Source organism: Plectropomus leopardus, chromosome 13, assembly GCF_026936395.1.
Source record: "Plectropomus leopardus strain MGB_pleo_1.0 chromosome 13, ASM2693639v1, whole genome shotgun sequence".
NCBI lineage: Eukaryota > Metazoa > Chordata > Actinopteri > Perciformes > Serranidae > Plectropomus > Plectropomus leopardus.
In genome coordinates, this window is record NC_142188.1 from 2,119,626 (window position 1) to 2,133,678 (window position 14,053).

General features: G+C 40.3%; 1 long non-coding RNA gene across 1 annotated transcript in view; it reads left to right on the forward strand.

The window, feature by feature from the left end:
• The first annotated feature begins 473 nt into the window (after positions 1-473).
• LOC148187624 (uncharacterized) overlaps positions 474-14,053 on the forward strand; it is a 176,123-nt gene continuing 162,543 nt past the window's right edge. The window contains exon 1 of the long non-coding RNA XR_015778504.1: positions 474-894. This is a non-coding gene — a long non-coding RNA (uncharacterized LOC148187624). The remainder of the gene's footprint in view (positions 895-14,053) is intronic.

The window sequence follows — 14,053 nt, forward strand, 5'->3', positions numbered from 1 at the left end:
AAAAAAATATTTTATAAATCTACCAGTTTCTCATAATTTGTATAACATCTCCTATCAAAGTGGTGAATGCCTTTAAAAAAAAAATCTAAAAGAAATTGCGTTAAATTTCTCAAAATTCAAAAGTTTAAATACTCATGAAAGGCATCTGAAAGCAGTACAAGAAAAGGTTTGTTGAACCAGGTTTCAAAGGGTTAACTTCTTTTGAGTTAACGCCCCTAATGTGAACCATCTTTCACATTAACATCTTAAATAAAATAAAATAAAATCAGTAAAGAGCCTTTTTATTTTTCATTATATTTCATATATCACTCTAAAATCAATTTCATATTGTTGTGAAGAGATACATTTCTCCTTCAAACAGCTGTATTTAAGCTTCCTGTTAAAGCTAAATTTTACAAGATTACATGAACACATCATGAGAATGCAATAGAAGACTGTCGCCTAATTTCTAATTTTACTGAGTGAAGCCTGAACGCATCACAGAGTAGGCGAGGTAATCAAACGCACCTGACGCAGACGGTGTTAGCGTGACTCCGGCTAACGTGCTAAAGTGCTCGCGTGGATCCATGAAAGGCAACTTTTCCTTTTAATAAGGAACTTTTTGTAAAAAGCAGACGCAGGAGGAAACCCGAAACGTGATATTTGGACGCTGGAATCCGCTGCAAAGATGCAAAACGCGATGGTTTTGGATGAGAAGGTGCTGGCTGTTTGAGGACTGACGCTGTTTTTGGAAATATCCCAGATGTGACGCGTTCAGATCAAAACGCTGGAAAACTATGAGGAGCAAGGTGGGACAGTTGACTGGTTATAATGGGACAAAGAGGATGAGTGGACTGGTTACTGCGGGACAAAGACACCAAGAAGACTGCCGAGCTCACAGCGACGTTCATACAGGTGAGTGCACCTGCACGTGATACCTCATCCCTGTTTGCTGCAGGTTAGTGTGTGCAGGGTGATGTCTGTGCAGTTTACTGTTCAAACAGCTCACTGCTTCTGCTTTGGTGATGATTTTGTTGTGCTCTTTAATCGTTAGATGTCAGGTTATTTCATGAGTGTAACTTAAGGCTTAGGGACTGTTTGGTGCATTCTGGTTCTTTTTTGTTAAGTTTGGCAGTGTTCATGCATATGGCATATATTTTAACAAACTTGTGTATTTGAGTGTAATCAGTGAATTTCCAGCTCAGCTCCTACTATAAAACACACTGTGGAAACTAAATAGTTACATTCAGACTGTTCAGGTCAAAAAATGCTCCATTGAAACCCATTCAAACTGACATTTTTGGTCCCACAGCCATCAGAGCAGAAAAACAGGACTTGTATTATTTCTGGGCTTTTGACTCTGAATTTGTCATTTTGACTATTTTCCACCTGATGAGGTCATTTTGACCATATTTGGCATTTGGAGGAAATACATGCTATCTCCACTAGGTGACCTGTCACAGTCAATGTAGCTGCTGATCACTGACATATCCCAGACTGTCAGCAGCTACACTCACACACTGACATATCCCAGACTGTCAGCAGCTACACTCACACACTGACATATCCCAGACTGTCAGCAGCTACACTCACACACTGACATATCCCAGACTGTCAGCAGCTACACTCACACACTGACATATCCCAGACTGTGATCATCCAAAAAGCATGTAGCTTTGCATGAAGTATATTGAAAATAATTAAATTTTAATTTTTAATTGATTAATTAATTATTATTATTATTTTTTTTTCATTTTAAAACATAGTGGCATCATGACAAAACCTGGCATTTAAAGGATTAAAATTCTCAAAATAAATTCAATATTTATAATTAGGACAGATGTTTATTAAAAAATACCTCAATGAAAGTAGAAAATAATATTAATGTTATTATTAACATTTTTAAAGCTTGATTTTTAAAGTGATACAAGTGTGTTTAATATTAAAGCGGGCTCTAAGGGTTAATATTGCTTTTTGAAGCTGCTGCGGGGTTCACTTTTTATTTAGGCTTTTGTCATTTTTGTCTGTGTTTTCTTCAGTGAGGCTAAACTGGTTGATAATCGGTTGCATACAGGAAGTGAAGTGTTGGCTGTGATTTATGTTGGTTTGCTTTTGTTCTACTAGTGTGCATTTCTGTGCTACTCTGTTGTTGCCTGTTTCCGCGGTGCCGTGTGTGTGTGTGTGTGTGTGTGTGTGTGTGTGTGTGTGTGTGTGAACCTGTGTGTTTATGTGTGTTTTTGTAACGCATGGGTCTGCATGACACAAAGTTTGATGGCTGCCAAACACACATGTGAGCGTGTGTTTGTGTGTGTCTGTCGGGGAGGGCGAGCGGACACTTGACAGATTTGAATGTGTGTCGGTGTGATCCAGAGAGATGAGGCGTTTGACAGTGCTGAGCTCCAGTGTGTGTGTGTGTGTGTGTGTGTGTGTGTGTGTGTGTGTGTGTGTGTGTCTCTCTGAAAGCTGTCAGAAAACTCTCGTTCAGCATGGCGTTCTCTGGATGTTCTCTGTTCGGTTTGTTTGTCTGTGAGACAAAGTGTCTTTTTTAAAGGTGCTCAGTGTGACTCCTGACTTCGAAGGACTCGTTAGTTTTTGTCACTGAGCCCTGAGGGTGTGACAAAGGGCAGGCGACTCCTTTCCTGCCGAAAAAATAACATGCCCGGTATACAGCTTTATTTAATGGCGGCTCCTCCATCCTGACATGAAACCAATGCTGGAATGTAACTAAGTAGATTTACTCAAGTACTGCACTTCAGTAAATATTTGAGGTACTTATGCTTTACTTGCTTTACTTAAATGTTTCCTTTTCACGCCACTTTGGTTTTAACTATATTTATTGTTTCTAATAAGTTTGATTTTGGGGGTGTTTTTAAGAGTTTTTTTGGTGTTTTTTTTTTTTTTTCTCATTTTTCTTTAATTTAAATTTTTTGCACAGTTTTTTTTTCATTTATTAAAGGAAGAATTTGAGTGTTTTGTTGTCTTATTTAATTTTTTGTTACCATTTTGAGGGCTTACGATGCGTTTTTCATTAAAATTTATAATATTTGTTTTCTTTTTAAAATAATTTTTAGTGTTTTTCGTATAATTTTATCTGTTTTTTTAGTCATTTTAGGTTTTAAGTCTAAGTTTAGGTCAAAATAATTTCAGTCTTGGATGTTTTGTTTATTTTTTAGAATTTTGTGCTTTTGTGGTGTTTTTCAAATATTTCAACATAATTTTTACGGGGGTTTTAGAGTAGGTTTTTTAATATTTTGGGTTTCGGGGTGTCTTATTTTCATTTTTAATAATTTTGAGGGGTTTGGGTTTTTTTTTCTACAGTTTTAAGTTTTAAATTAAATGATATTTCTGCATTGCATTCTTTTAAATTTAATACTTTCAGTATACTTTCCTGATTTTACTTTTATATATTGACTTCTATTATGTATTTTCACAAGGTGGTATCAGTATTTTTACTGATAGAAAGGATCTTCTTCCACCACTGTATAAAACATAAAGCATGTCGGTCAGGTATGAGCAGATAGCGTGCTGTGTTTCCTTTGTTTGGATGCACACATCAGGCCTTTTATTGCACGTACTCAGCAGTGTTTCCACCCCGTCATAAGCGGGACATTTTCACTGATTATTTTCCCTTAATTGTCTGTTGATACAAATTCTTTCGTGACTGCGTTGGCTTTGATACTCTGTGTGTGTGTGTGTGTGTGTGTGTGTGTGTGTGTGTGTGTGTGTGTGTGAGATTGCTGTTTGAAGCTCTGCCAGTTTGTTGATGGCACAGTGTGTTTGTGGTTCCTTTGCATTGTCTGCTGTCGCAGTTACACCTGAAACCTTGACTGCTTGGTGGAGGCATGTCACCGTCAGGGGGTATTTCTAGTTTTTTTATCTCTCAGTCTGTAGTGCACACAGAAGCAGGACTTGTTAACAAAGAGACAGACCCAGATTGATTGACTCAGCGGGCGAGGAGACAGGCTGCCAATAGGAATAACTCAACGCAGAGCCTCGATCCCACACCTTAACAAAAACCCATATATGTTACCGTCATTACCTCGGACAGTGGAAATGAATGACACATAAAAGCCAAGACTGATCTGTGACAGCTCAGCGATGCCTGACGAAAAACAAAAATCCACCGAACAGGAAACTGAAAGGGAAAGCCCGCTAGCAGGAGCTTTTGAATAATTTATTGTAAGTCTAAACTGTTATCACTTTGACAAATGGTATGACTTTCTGACCTTAATTTAATCTGCAAAGGGCGACTTGAACAAAAACATCTAGTCTGATCTGTTGAAATTAAGCAACAGTTTTTGGCCATGACAAATGTGGGCTTAAAGGGATACTTTGCCTTTTTTTTGGCCAATGTGAGATTGTTTCCTGCAGGCTGGCCACCATTGTTTCACACGTTTGACTTTGTATTATGTTGCCCACCAGTGGGTGTGTTCACTGGGCTTGTACAGTGCAGTGCATTATGGTAGTTGCCAGTTTTCTACTTCTTGAGCAAAAGCATGCTTTTTCTCTGTTTTCTGTAGCCCAGTTTCAATTAGCGTCTTTCTACTGCAGAGACACCCTAGTTTTATTAAGATGTCTTCTTTCCAGTAGTGAAATACTTTAAACCTTGCATCCATGTCTAATGGAAACTTCAGTGACCTCTGTTGTTTTCTGCTGTTGTTATTCTCGCATGTGTTTCTTTGAAGAAGTAAATCCAGACGGTGCATGCACACTGGTATCTATTGTGTAATAACTCTAATACCCTCGAGGACCTCTATTCCCGCCGTGATTGCAGGTTGCTCAGTACTCATATCATGTACCAGCTTCAGTGCTGTTTTGCCCATGATCACAGTAAACAGCAGTCTCTGGGGTAATATATTAGGAGTCAGAAAAATGTTACACTACCTCGATGCTGCTGCTTCTCTCTATTAAAACCTCTGAACACAGAAAGCAGTGTTGTTTCAAAATGGGATTGAAAAATTTATGAGTCCAACACTTTCATCAAAAACTATATGAATATTGATCTAAAGGTCAATTTATCCCCCTAAAATTACCATTTTTACATAAGACGAGCCCAGATCTTTTTTGATTTGGACAGTTAAGATGTTTGAAGGCAGCTCCAAACAAAGTCCCAGGTCTCCAATATGTGATGCATTAACTCACATCATTAGAAACCCAAAATGCTTCAGCGTTATGCTAAATGTACACGTTTTATTCCAATGGCCTTGGACATTTCACTCTCAAAGCAAAAAGAACAAGTTTCTCCCAAACTTGGAAACAGGCAGATCCAAGACTCTGATCTATGATACCTGCAGGCAGTTGAATTTAAATGCTAATGCCTTCAGTACCGAGCCAGCAGACTACAATCTAAACTGCCAAACCAACTGACTACTGACTGCAATACCCACTAAAAGGTGAAGAGCTGCAGGAGAAAAGTGTAGGGGGAGAACAGGAGAACAGAGGTGTGAAGTTGTTGAGTTGAATTTTTCAGGCAGTTTTGGAGGCGATGGAAGTCTAATGACTACAAAGGAGAGCTTGCAAACAGAGAATCGGCTGCATTTCAAAGGCGGCGGAGAAAACCAGGGCAGACTAAGAGAACAGGACATGCTGTCACTCTGCAATTACCAGCAAGGTGCCCTTGAGCAAGGCACGTCCCCAGCTGAGCGAGGCCAGTCCCCAGCAGCTTCTGCAGAGATGCTCAGCGGCCAACAAGAACATGGCAGGCAACCCGCGGACGTGACACCGAGTACAAACATATACCGCCCTCCATCCCCCATGATTACATGTTCTCAACTGATGCCAAGTGTCATATCATACAGCCACGAAAATGTGGCTTTTGGCGTCAGAATCTTATTCTGAAATAACTACAAAAGCGGTGGTATTTGACAACTTTGATATGAGAACGGGCTCATAGTTTAGTGCCGCTAGTCCTGAGCCAATAATATAGCCAAGAATATATATTTTTTGGACGTCTAAGTTTGAGTCTGATACAAGTCTTACCCTATCATTGGTGATTATCTTCCGATTAGCCTCGTATCCCCCGGCGCATAAAGAAAAAAGAGAAAAAGAACAATGAGTCACTCTTGGAAAGAAAAGCAGCCATAAGATCCGGCTCCCTTCAAAGAGCCGTAATTCCCATCAGCAGCCCTGAAAAGATGCTTTATAGTCCTGATTGACATGAGTGACACGTGGAAAAAATACAGAGACAATCGGTCAGGATTTGTGGACTTTTCTGACCGACTCAGTCATTATTGTGTCCTCACCACCTCTCCCTGACTTTCTCTTGCTGTCTCTTTTCCTCACATTTTCAAAGAAAATCCTGTGTAACCGGGGTGTCGGGGAGTACAGACGCTGTCTCTTAAAATTTGTCTCACTGCCATTTCTCTCTCTTTCCCTGCCCGTGAAAGACAATTTCTGTCTTCCCCTGTCGTTGGTGCTCTTGTCAGACGACTCCTCGCTCGTTTTCTCTCAGTGTCAGGTAATTTTAGACCGCCGCCATATAGAAAGTGCTCTTAAACACACAGTGTGTGATACATCAGCTCATTTGTTTTCTCTGCAACATTACTCCGCTGCTACTTTATGTAAATTGTCACATTAAGTTCTGACATTTCAGTACAGAGATGCAGCAAGAGTACACACACACGTACACACACACACACACACACAGAGTCAATTTAACATTTTCAGTCTGTCACAGCGAGGTAAAGGGTCATTACACCGTTTTAAAATGCCACAAAAGGTGTTGTTCTGCTGCTGGGGGGGACTGTACAAACGCCACAGGATGTCGAGTAATCAAAAACCAGTGCTTGATGGTTTCCTGTAGGTGTGTGTGCATACTGTATGTCTAATGTGCACCCTGTTTAATATACCATCCCAAATATGTTTGTGGAGATCACGAGCTTGTTGCAGTCCTTCTTGTTGATAATGCATGATGCACCGTATTGCTGTAACTCATTTCTCGCCTGGTGCAGACCTTTGAATCCGCTCCACCACGTTGACTCATTCATCTGGCATAATGACATGAGACAGTTTCTCGGTTAAAAAGGGATCTAGCCAATGAGAGCTGCAGGGGCACTAATGATGAGCCAATCAGCATCATGCGTGGGACCGACATAGTTGTGAAGCTGCCTGGGTCCAGACCTTTGAATCCACCCACTCCGCTGAGTTGACGACACGTGTTCTGGGTGTTGTGTTGCTGCAGATTGTTTTGCTGTGCTGTGTCAAAATACTCCAGTAAAACCAGTTTGTTGATCGGTAAAACGAAAATGCATCCCCTTCACCATCAGAATTTGTTCGAGTGGAAGCACAGAATTGGCATTTTACGTTTGTGCAAACCGCCGATATATTAAATAATGGAGCTGATTCACTGAAACTGGTGAGGATTTGGTTATGGTGAAGAAAAGATTGTCTTTGACTTAAATGCCCAGTTTTGGGGGCACATACAATAATGTCTCAGTAACCAAAACGGTTTCGGTGCCACGATCTCGGCAGGACAAACAGCAACAAGTCACTTCAATGTTTGTTGGCCTAAAAGCTGCAGGAAACACAGCAACGACTCACTGAGGGGCTGTTTACACGGCAACGCTTCTTGCATAAAATGCTTAACTTTAGTTGTTGTTTGGCTGTTTTTTACACAGCAACAGAGTTTTGGGGGCCTGAAGATGCAAAGTTTTGAAACCGGGTTCCAGAGTGTAATCTTTTGAAACGCCGCCCCTTCTGTCGCCGTGTAAATGTGCAGATCCTGAGAGACTGGGACATTACAGGTGCGCTTTGCACATTTGCTTGGTCTTCTTCCACAGTGCGTCATTACAAAGTTACAGTGCCAACTACTGGCCTGGCATGCATACTACAGCTTTTTCCGGTTATTTTTGTGGATCCATTTACACAAGGACAGATTTTTTTAAAAAACGCAAAAGAAAGACTGTTTTTTAGTGTGGCCGTTCTCGTCTAAATGTGGCCTAATTCAGAACTGCTTTTGTTGTTTTTTGGTCTTTAATAGCTGTCTGCAGCTTTGCGGGTGTCTCTTTTAGGTGACACCTCCTCATGATAAAGGCAGCTCATATATTACATCACTTTAAAAGATGATGATATAACACATCCAAAAATCCAAATTGTAACATATTTGTGGTTTGCATAAATGACTAGCGACTGGGCCGAGAGGCAGACTGAAGATGGAAATGTGGTGTCACAAGTTGACACTTCTGTCTTAAATCTGAAGATCTTGTTTCACCGTTGAAAAGAAATGAGGAGAGGAGAAGAAATTCGGGAAGGAGAAAGAAAAGGGGGGAAAGCAGGTGAAGGAGGGAGGAGAGGCAGGTACAGAAGAAGAGAGGAAGTGGGGGAAGTGTGGCAGAGGAGAGGAAGATGGATTACAGGAGAGAAGAAGGGAATTTTCTGTCTGTGTTGAGTAGGTGGTTCCTGTTAAAAATGTGGGTTGCCTACTAATGACTGTGTGCGTGTGTTTGATGTGCACCTCCGGCAACGCTGAGTAAATTGGGGGAGTAACTGCTGCTGCTTCACATCATTTACAGTCCTCCATACACAGACACACACCCACAAACACACGTGTCGGTATAATCCCCATTTAGCTGTTTTGCTTCATTATGTGTGTGTGAATATCCGCACATTAAGCTGTTGACTGAGCACCACCTTTTAATGTCGCTTTGCCTGCGGCGCTACTTTTTATTTTTTTCTTTGTAAACCAGCCTGCGTGCCTCAGATATACGGCTCTGTGCGCTGTGTGTGCACGTTCATCATACAAGGTGTGTTGTTTTACTGACGGAGACAAATGATGTTTCCGCTGCACAATTAATATTGTTTCATTGTGTATTTTCGGCTTTGGGATGGTTTCTTGACAAGATGGTTGGGTTGCATCTGTTTATTTAAACTGGATTTCAAACAAATGTGCAATACTGCCAGATGTCAGCAGTTTTAGCTGTAAATGAACTGAAAGGGGTAAAGTGCTGTTATTTTATATTTTCACCACATTAACCACAGACCACCTGTCAATCAAGCATTAGCAACGCGTCTTTTTCTTTCAGTTGCTCCAAATAAATAAGCATTACAGCTTGTTCGATGCAAACACACATCTACTACTTTTCCACAAAAGGCCAAGTATGAAAGTTGTTCATTTATGGTTTCATTTAATTCATTATAGCCACTTTTTTATTACAACCAGAGTTCAACAGAGTTCTTACAGTCATGAAAACATGGAAAAGTCATTGAATTTGCAAATAGCAATTGACAGACCTAGAAAAGTTTTGGAAAACTAAATATACTCTGAATTTTGTGCTTCAGTATCCAAATGCACACACACACACACACACCTGGTGCACACACACTTGGCATACACACACTTGGCGCACAGTCTATATTCAGGTACATTTCATAAAAACAAAACTAACTATTTTTGTGCATTTTCAGTATCTTCTCTGTAAGCAGCTGCTCCTGGATGTTTCGTCAAATTTCCCTCTTTGGTATATTGGGTCAGATGTGACTCTCAGTCCTTTACAACCCTTTACTAATTTATCACAAGCTCCTAATTTAATTATCTGGTAAATACAGTTAAATTATATAAATAAAGGAAATTAGGAAGCGTGTCTTTAACTCTCCGCAACTTCTCAACATGCAGTTTTTTTTTTCTGTCTGGCAAAGTTCAACTTTTCATCTGTGGTCGCCTCAGCTCTGGTTCCCTTAGCCCTGAGCTGCTGCAGAAAAGTGGAGGAAAAATATTATCTCAGCTCCGCTCTGACTGTGAATGAAAATCACCTTGCAGCGTGGCTGTACAGCACGCAGTATACTTCAGAGAATACCCGAGGCGGCCAGTCAGCGCTCTCCATACGTTCCTCTGATAAGACGACCCGTCTGCGCGGCTCCCACGTGAGCTAACATGTATGAAAACAGCGCTCTTATCTGGTTAGTCTTACAGGCCTGCTAATGCATGGATGAAGGTCACCGCTGCTATTAGGAGGTTGTAGTCATACTGAGCGGGCTTTTATCTCATTTGACAAGGATGAGAGTGTACTCCTGCGCACGCTCAACCTCGCATCTTGGACAGCACACACACTCGCAGATAACACACAGACCTGCTGCGATAATGGCATGTGTTATTCATGTGCTGTTTAACATGGATGAAGAGAAGCGGTGAGAGAGCAGGAAACCGAGAAGAAGACAGAATAAAACAATGAAAACATTTTAAAAAGCAACGTGAAGAAGGAGTGGGCGGAGAGGATGAGAGGAGTGCATGAGAGGAGGTGAAGAGTAGGTAGGAGAGAAGTAAGAGAGGAGTTGACTGCGGCGGTAATGGCGTTGAATACCCATTGGTGTGTGTGCGTGTTTGTTAAAAACCACTTGTGAAGGTGTGATTCTGGCTCTTACGGGGCTTTTACTCATTTATGCCTGTTTGTGCAAATAGTCGCTCTCGAGTGTGACAAGTTTTCTGTCACACACTTACACACCATTCAGCAAGGTGAGAATTATGACCAAGGCCCGTGCTTTTTCATATTCATATTTCAAGTAGCAGCAGGTACTGTTGTAGAAAAAATCTCAGTCACAGGCTCAGAAAATGATCTGCCAATCCACTCTGAAAGCAGATTTAGCAGTGAAGGTGTGCGCTCTGTCTTCTGAAATTCAGTGTTTCTTTTACACTGTAACCAATTCTTTTTTTTCCAACTTTTTTAATCGTTTTTTTTTAACGAGTAAAATTAATAGAATAGAATAAAAAATTCTTTATTAATCCCGTGAGGGAAATTGTTTTGTTACAGCAGCAAATAAGAGAGCAGCGACTGAAAAAATATTTGTTAAAAAGGCAAAATAATGCAAATATATATACAAAGGAAGGCACTTAACATAATAAAATAAACTAGAATAACGATAATAATAATAAAGATAATAACAGTATGTACAGATAAAGAAAAACATACTGTAATAATACAGCCAAAATCTAATGTACAGTTGTTTTTTTAAATGCAGTAAAACACTGTAAATCTTGATGCTCTTTGGAGGCAGTTTTTAACATTACTGTACAGTTTTGACATAGTAAAGTGGTGCTTGGATTCAGAAATGTGTATTGGAACAAACTGCTGCAAAATTACGGCAAAACTCCTAAAGTTATGTGTTGGTTTTTAAAGAAAATCAGTAAAATCTTGTTAATCTTGATGCTTTTTGGAGCCAGTGTTACACTGCAAACCTTAAATTCTGCTGTAAAATACTGTAATAAATGGAACTGTACAACGATAATGAAGTATTGCATAGTATTGACACTTTAAAGAAAACGGCAGGATGCTGGTAACTACAGCTGCCCGTAGTTTACTGTAATTTTACAGGCACATTTGTTCCAGTGGTTGAAACCGAAAAGCTTCAAAATGACCAAAAAAATAAGTTGCAAGTTGTAAATTTAGGTTGATCCTCTGTTGAATTCCTGGTAGTAAGAGTAAAAGAGTAAATTGTCACTTTCCATTTCTGATCTTCGCTGACATAACATCATATTTAATGTAGAAACAAGAAATATTTTATGATTTCACTTCCTCTTCTCTGTCAGTATCTTTTTCCATATTTTAACAACTCTTTTTTCTTTTGGAGTTTTTCTAACTTCACTACTGTCTGCTGCGTCTTAAATATTTAGACTGTTTGTAACAGGCTGTTTGTCTTCTCGGCAGGAAAAACAGGGCTCTTGATCTCAGAAGAAGAGGAACTAGAAGAGACAGAGTACTGAATCTGTGCTCAATTTGGCGTGAGAGATACGACATGAATACATTTTAAAGAGCCCAAATATCCTAAAGACGTGACTAACTGGGGAACCACTTGAAGGTGGTGAAGTGGCAGTTGTGGTTTTTAAGAAGTCGCATTGCTGCAGCAGCTGAAGTAACAAAAGGATTTGAAGTCGCACTTCAAGACACTTAAACAGTCTGTTAGGAAGCACAAAGCTGTAGAGTCAAGGAAAAACGGAGGCACTATTCCCCAACGTAACCAAGCTAACGTCCAACCAAAAAGCATTTTGGGAGTCAGTGTTTGTAGTGAGAGAGCAGCAGAAAGCAAGTGTGGAGGCTCCTCTGTGTCATCAATCACTGAGAAAATACAAATCACACCACTGATTTTAATATTCGACTGCTTGGGATTTTCTCCTCCCAGTGAAGAGTCACTCAGCAAATTCTAGTACCCATGAACCTTTGCACTTGTGACTGCATTTAATATCCGGCACTCTCCTTCTATGATGATCCTGCTAAAACCAGCTTTATATTGTTCAAAACAATGACACTTTCGAATTGCTTTCCACCGCTGCGTGTTGATGCAAACAGCTGATTCTGAATTTGTGCAGTTAGCTCATACAGGATTGGAAACAGCTGGTGGCATTTTTTTCAAAGTTGATGGAATAATAATATTTCAGCTAAAGGTGACAATGAGAGGTGGTTCTGACACGTAGTTATGGGCTTTATATGTCATAGAAATATGCATTAATCCTGTTTAACCAGCGAATGTTTCAATGTGAAAAGGCGGATGGGATGACTGTGATGTAACGTCGAAGAGCTGAATGAGAGTTTGGTGACAAAGGCTGCCAAGGTCGCAGCTTGTGCCGTTCAAACAGTTTTCCTGTACTGAAATTATAAACTCATCCCAGACGACCAAAACGCTTCAACCAAAAGTGTTTGATAAGAAAATGTGCACACAGAAAAACAGGTGTTTCTGTGAAAATGCTGTGATCACACCCACCAAAAAACAACTTTATCCAATCCTCACAGCTCCGTTCCAAATCGAACTGTGAGAGACAATCTGGTGACGACACAGAAAATACAGTATGTGTGTACGACTCTTTAATAAGATCAGATCCACTGAATAAACCCGGAAAACTCACAGTGCTCTGACAGGGGGCCACCTGTGCAAAATAACAGGGGCCAGTCACAGCAGATTGTAGGACATTTCTAGGATTTTAGGATATTTCTCAGATTTTATCATGTTTCTGGGATTGTAGGACATTTCTAGGATTTCAGGACATATTTTGGATTTCAGGATGTTTTCAGGTTTTCAGGAAATTTTCTCAGATTTTAAGATGTTTCTAGGATTGGAGGACATCTCTCGGGTTATAGCACATTTATGGGATTTCAGGACATTTCTAGGCCTTTGTGACATTTTCAGGATTTTTGGACATTTCTAGGATTTTAACACTTTTGTAATATTTAAGGACGCATCACAGATTATATCATGTCTCTAGGATTTTAGGACATGAGGGTCTTAGCTAGGACCTCTATCAGGGGTTGTGGATGATCCCCTCCTGGCACTTTTTTGGATAAACAAGCTCTATTTTGATGCTGTTTTATACACTCCGGCACTTTATGTACACTAAAAATGCAAAAAAAAATTCCCAACGTGAATGACTTGAACTGAATTAAAAATTTTTGAGGGGCCACCTGACACCCGATCCGAGGCCAGATTTGGCCCATGGATCGTAAGTTGAGTATCGCTACAACAAACCCTCAGGCAAACTTTCCTACACACACACACACACACACACACACACACACACACACATAAAAAGCAACACACACACACACACACACACACACACACATAAAAAGAAACACACACACACAGACACAGTATGTCAGAGCTCACAACACAGACCGCCACAGTACCTTATTATTATTACACATGTATATTGAGACTCACAGACGCACACACATGCACACCCACGTACACACATCTGCACCACCACACTGCTTTAATCAATACCCGTGCAAACACACAGCCCACACAAGCACTCAAGGACCATAGAAAAGCTAATTATGTAGCCGCGTCTAAATGGGCCTGTGTGGAACACTAACACCATGAATCCACACGAAAGCTAAATGAAAACATCCGAGCGAACCCAACAAAGACACATAACATCAACAGGACACAGCAAATCCCACAGCGAAACACGGCCTCCATCGGGGAGACCTCCTCATCATTTATGTTGCTCTGTGGAACAAAAGTTGTTTTCTTTGAGTTAAATGCTGTTTACTGACAAAAGTGAGGAACCATCAGTTCAGACACCACAGTTTTTTAATCATCTGTCGGCAGTTTTTGCAGCAAAATGCAAAAAAAAAAAAAATGCTGCCAA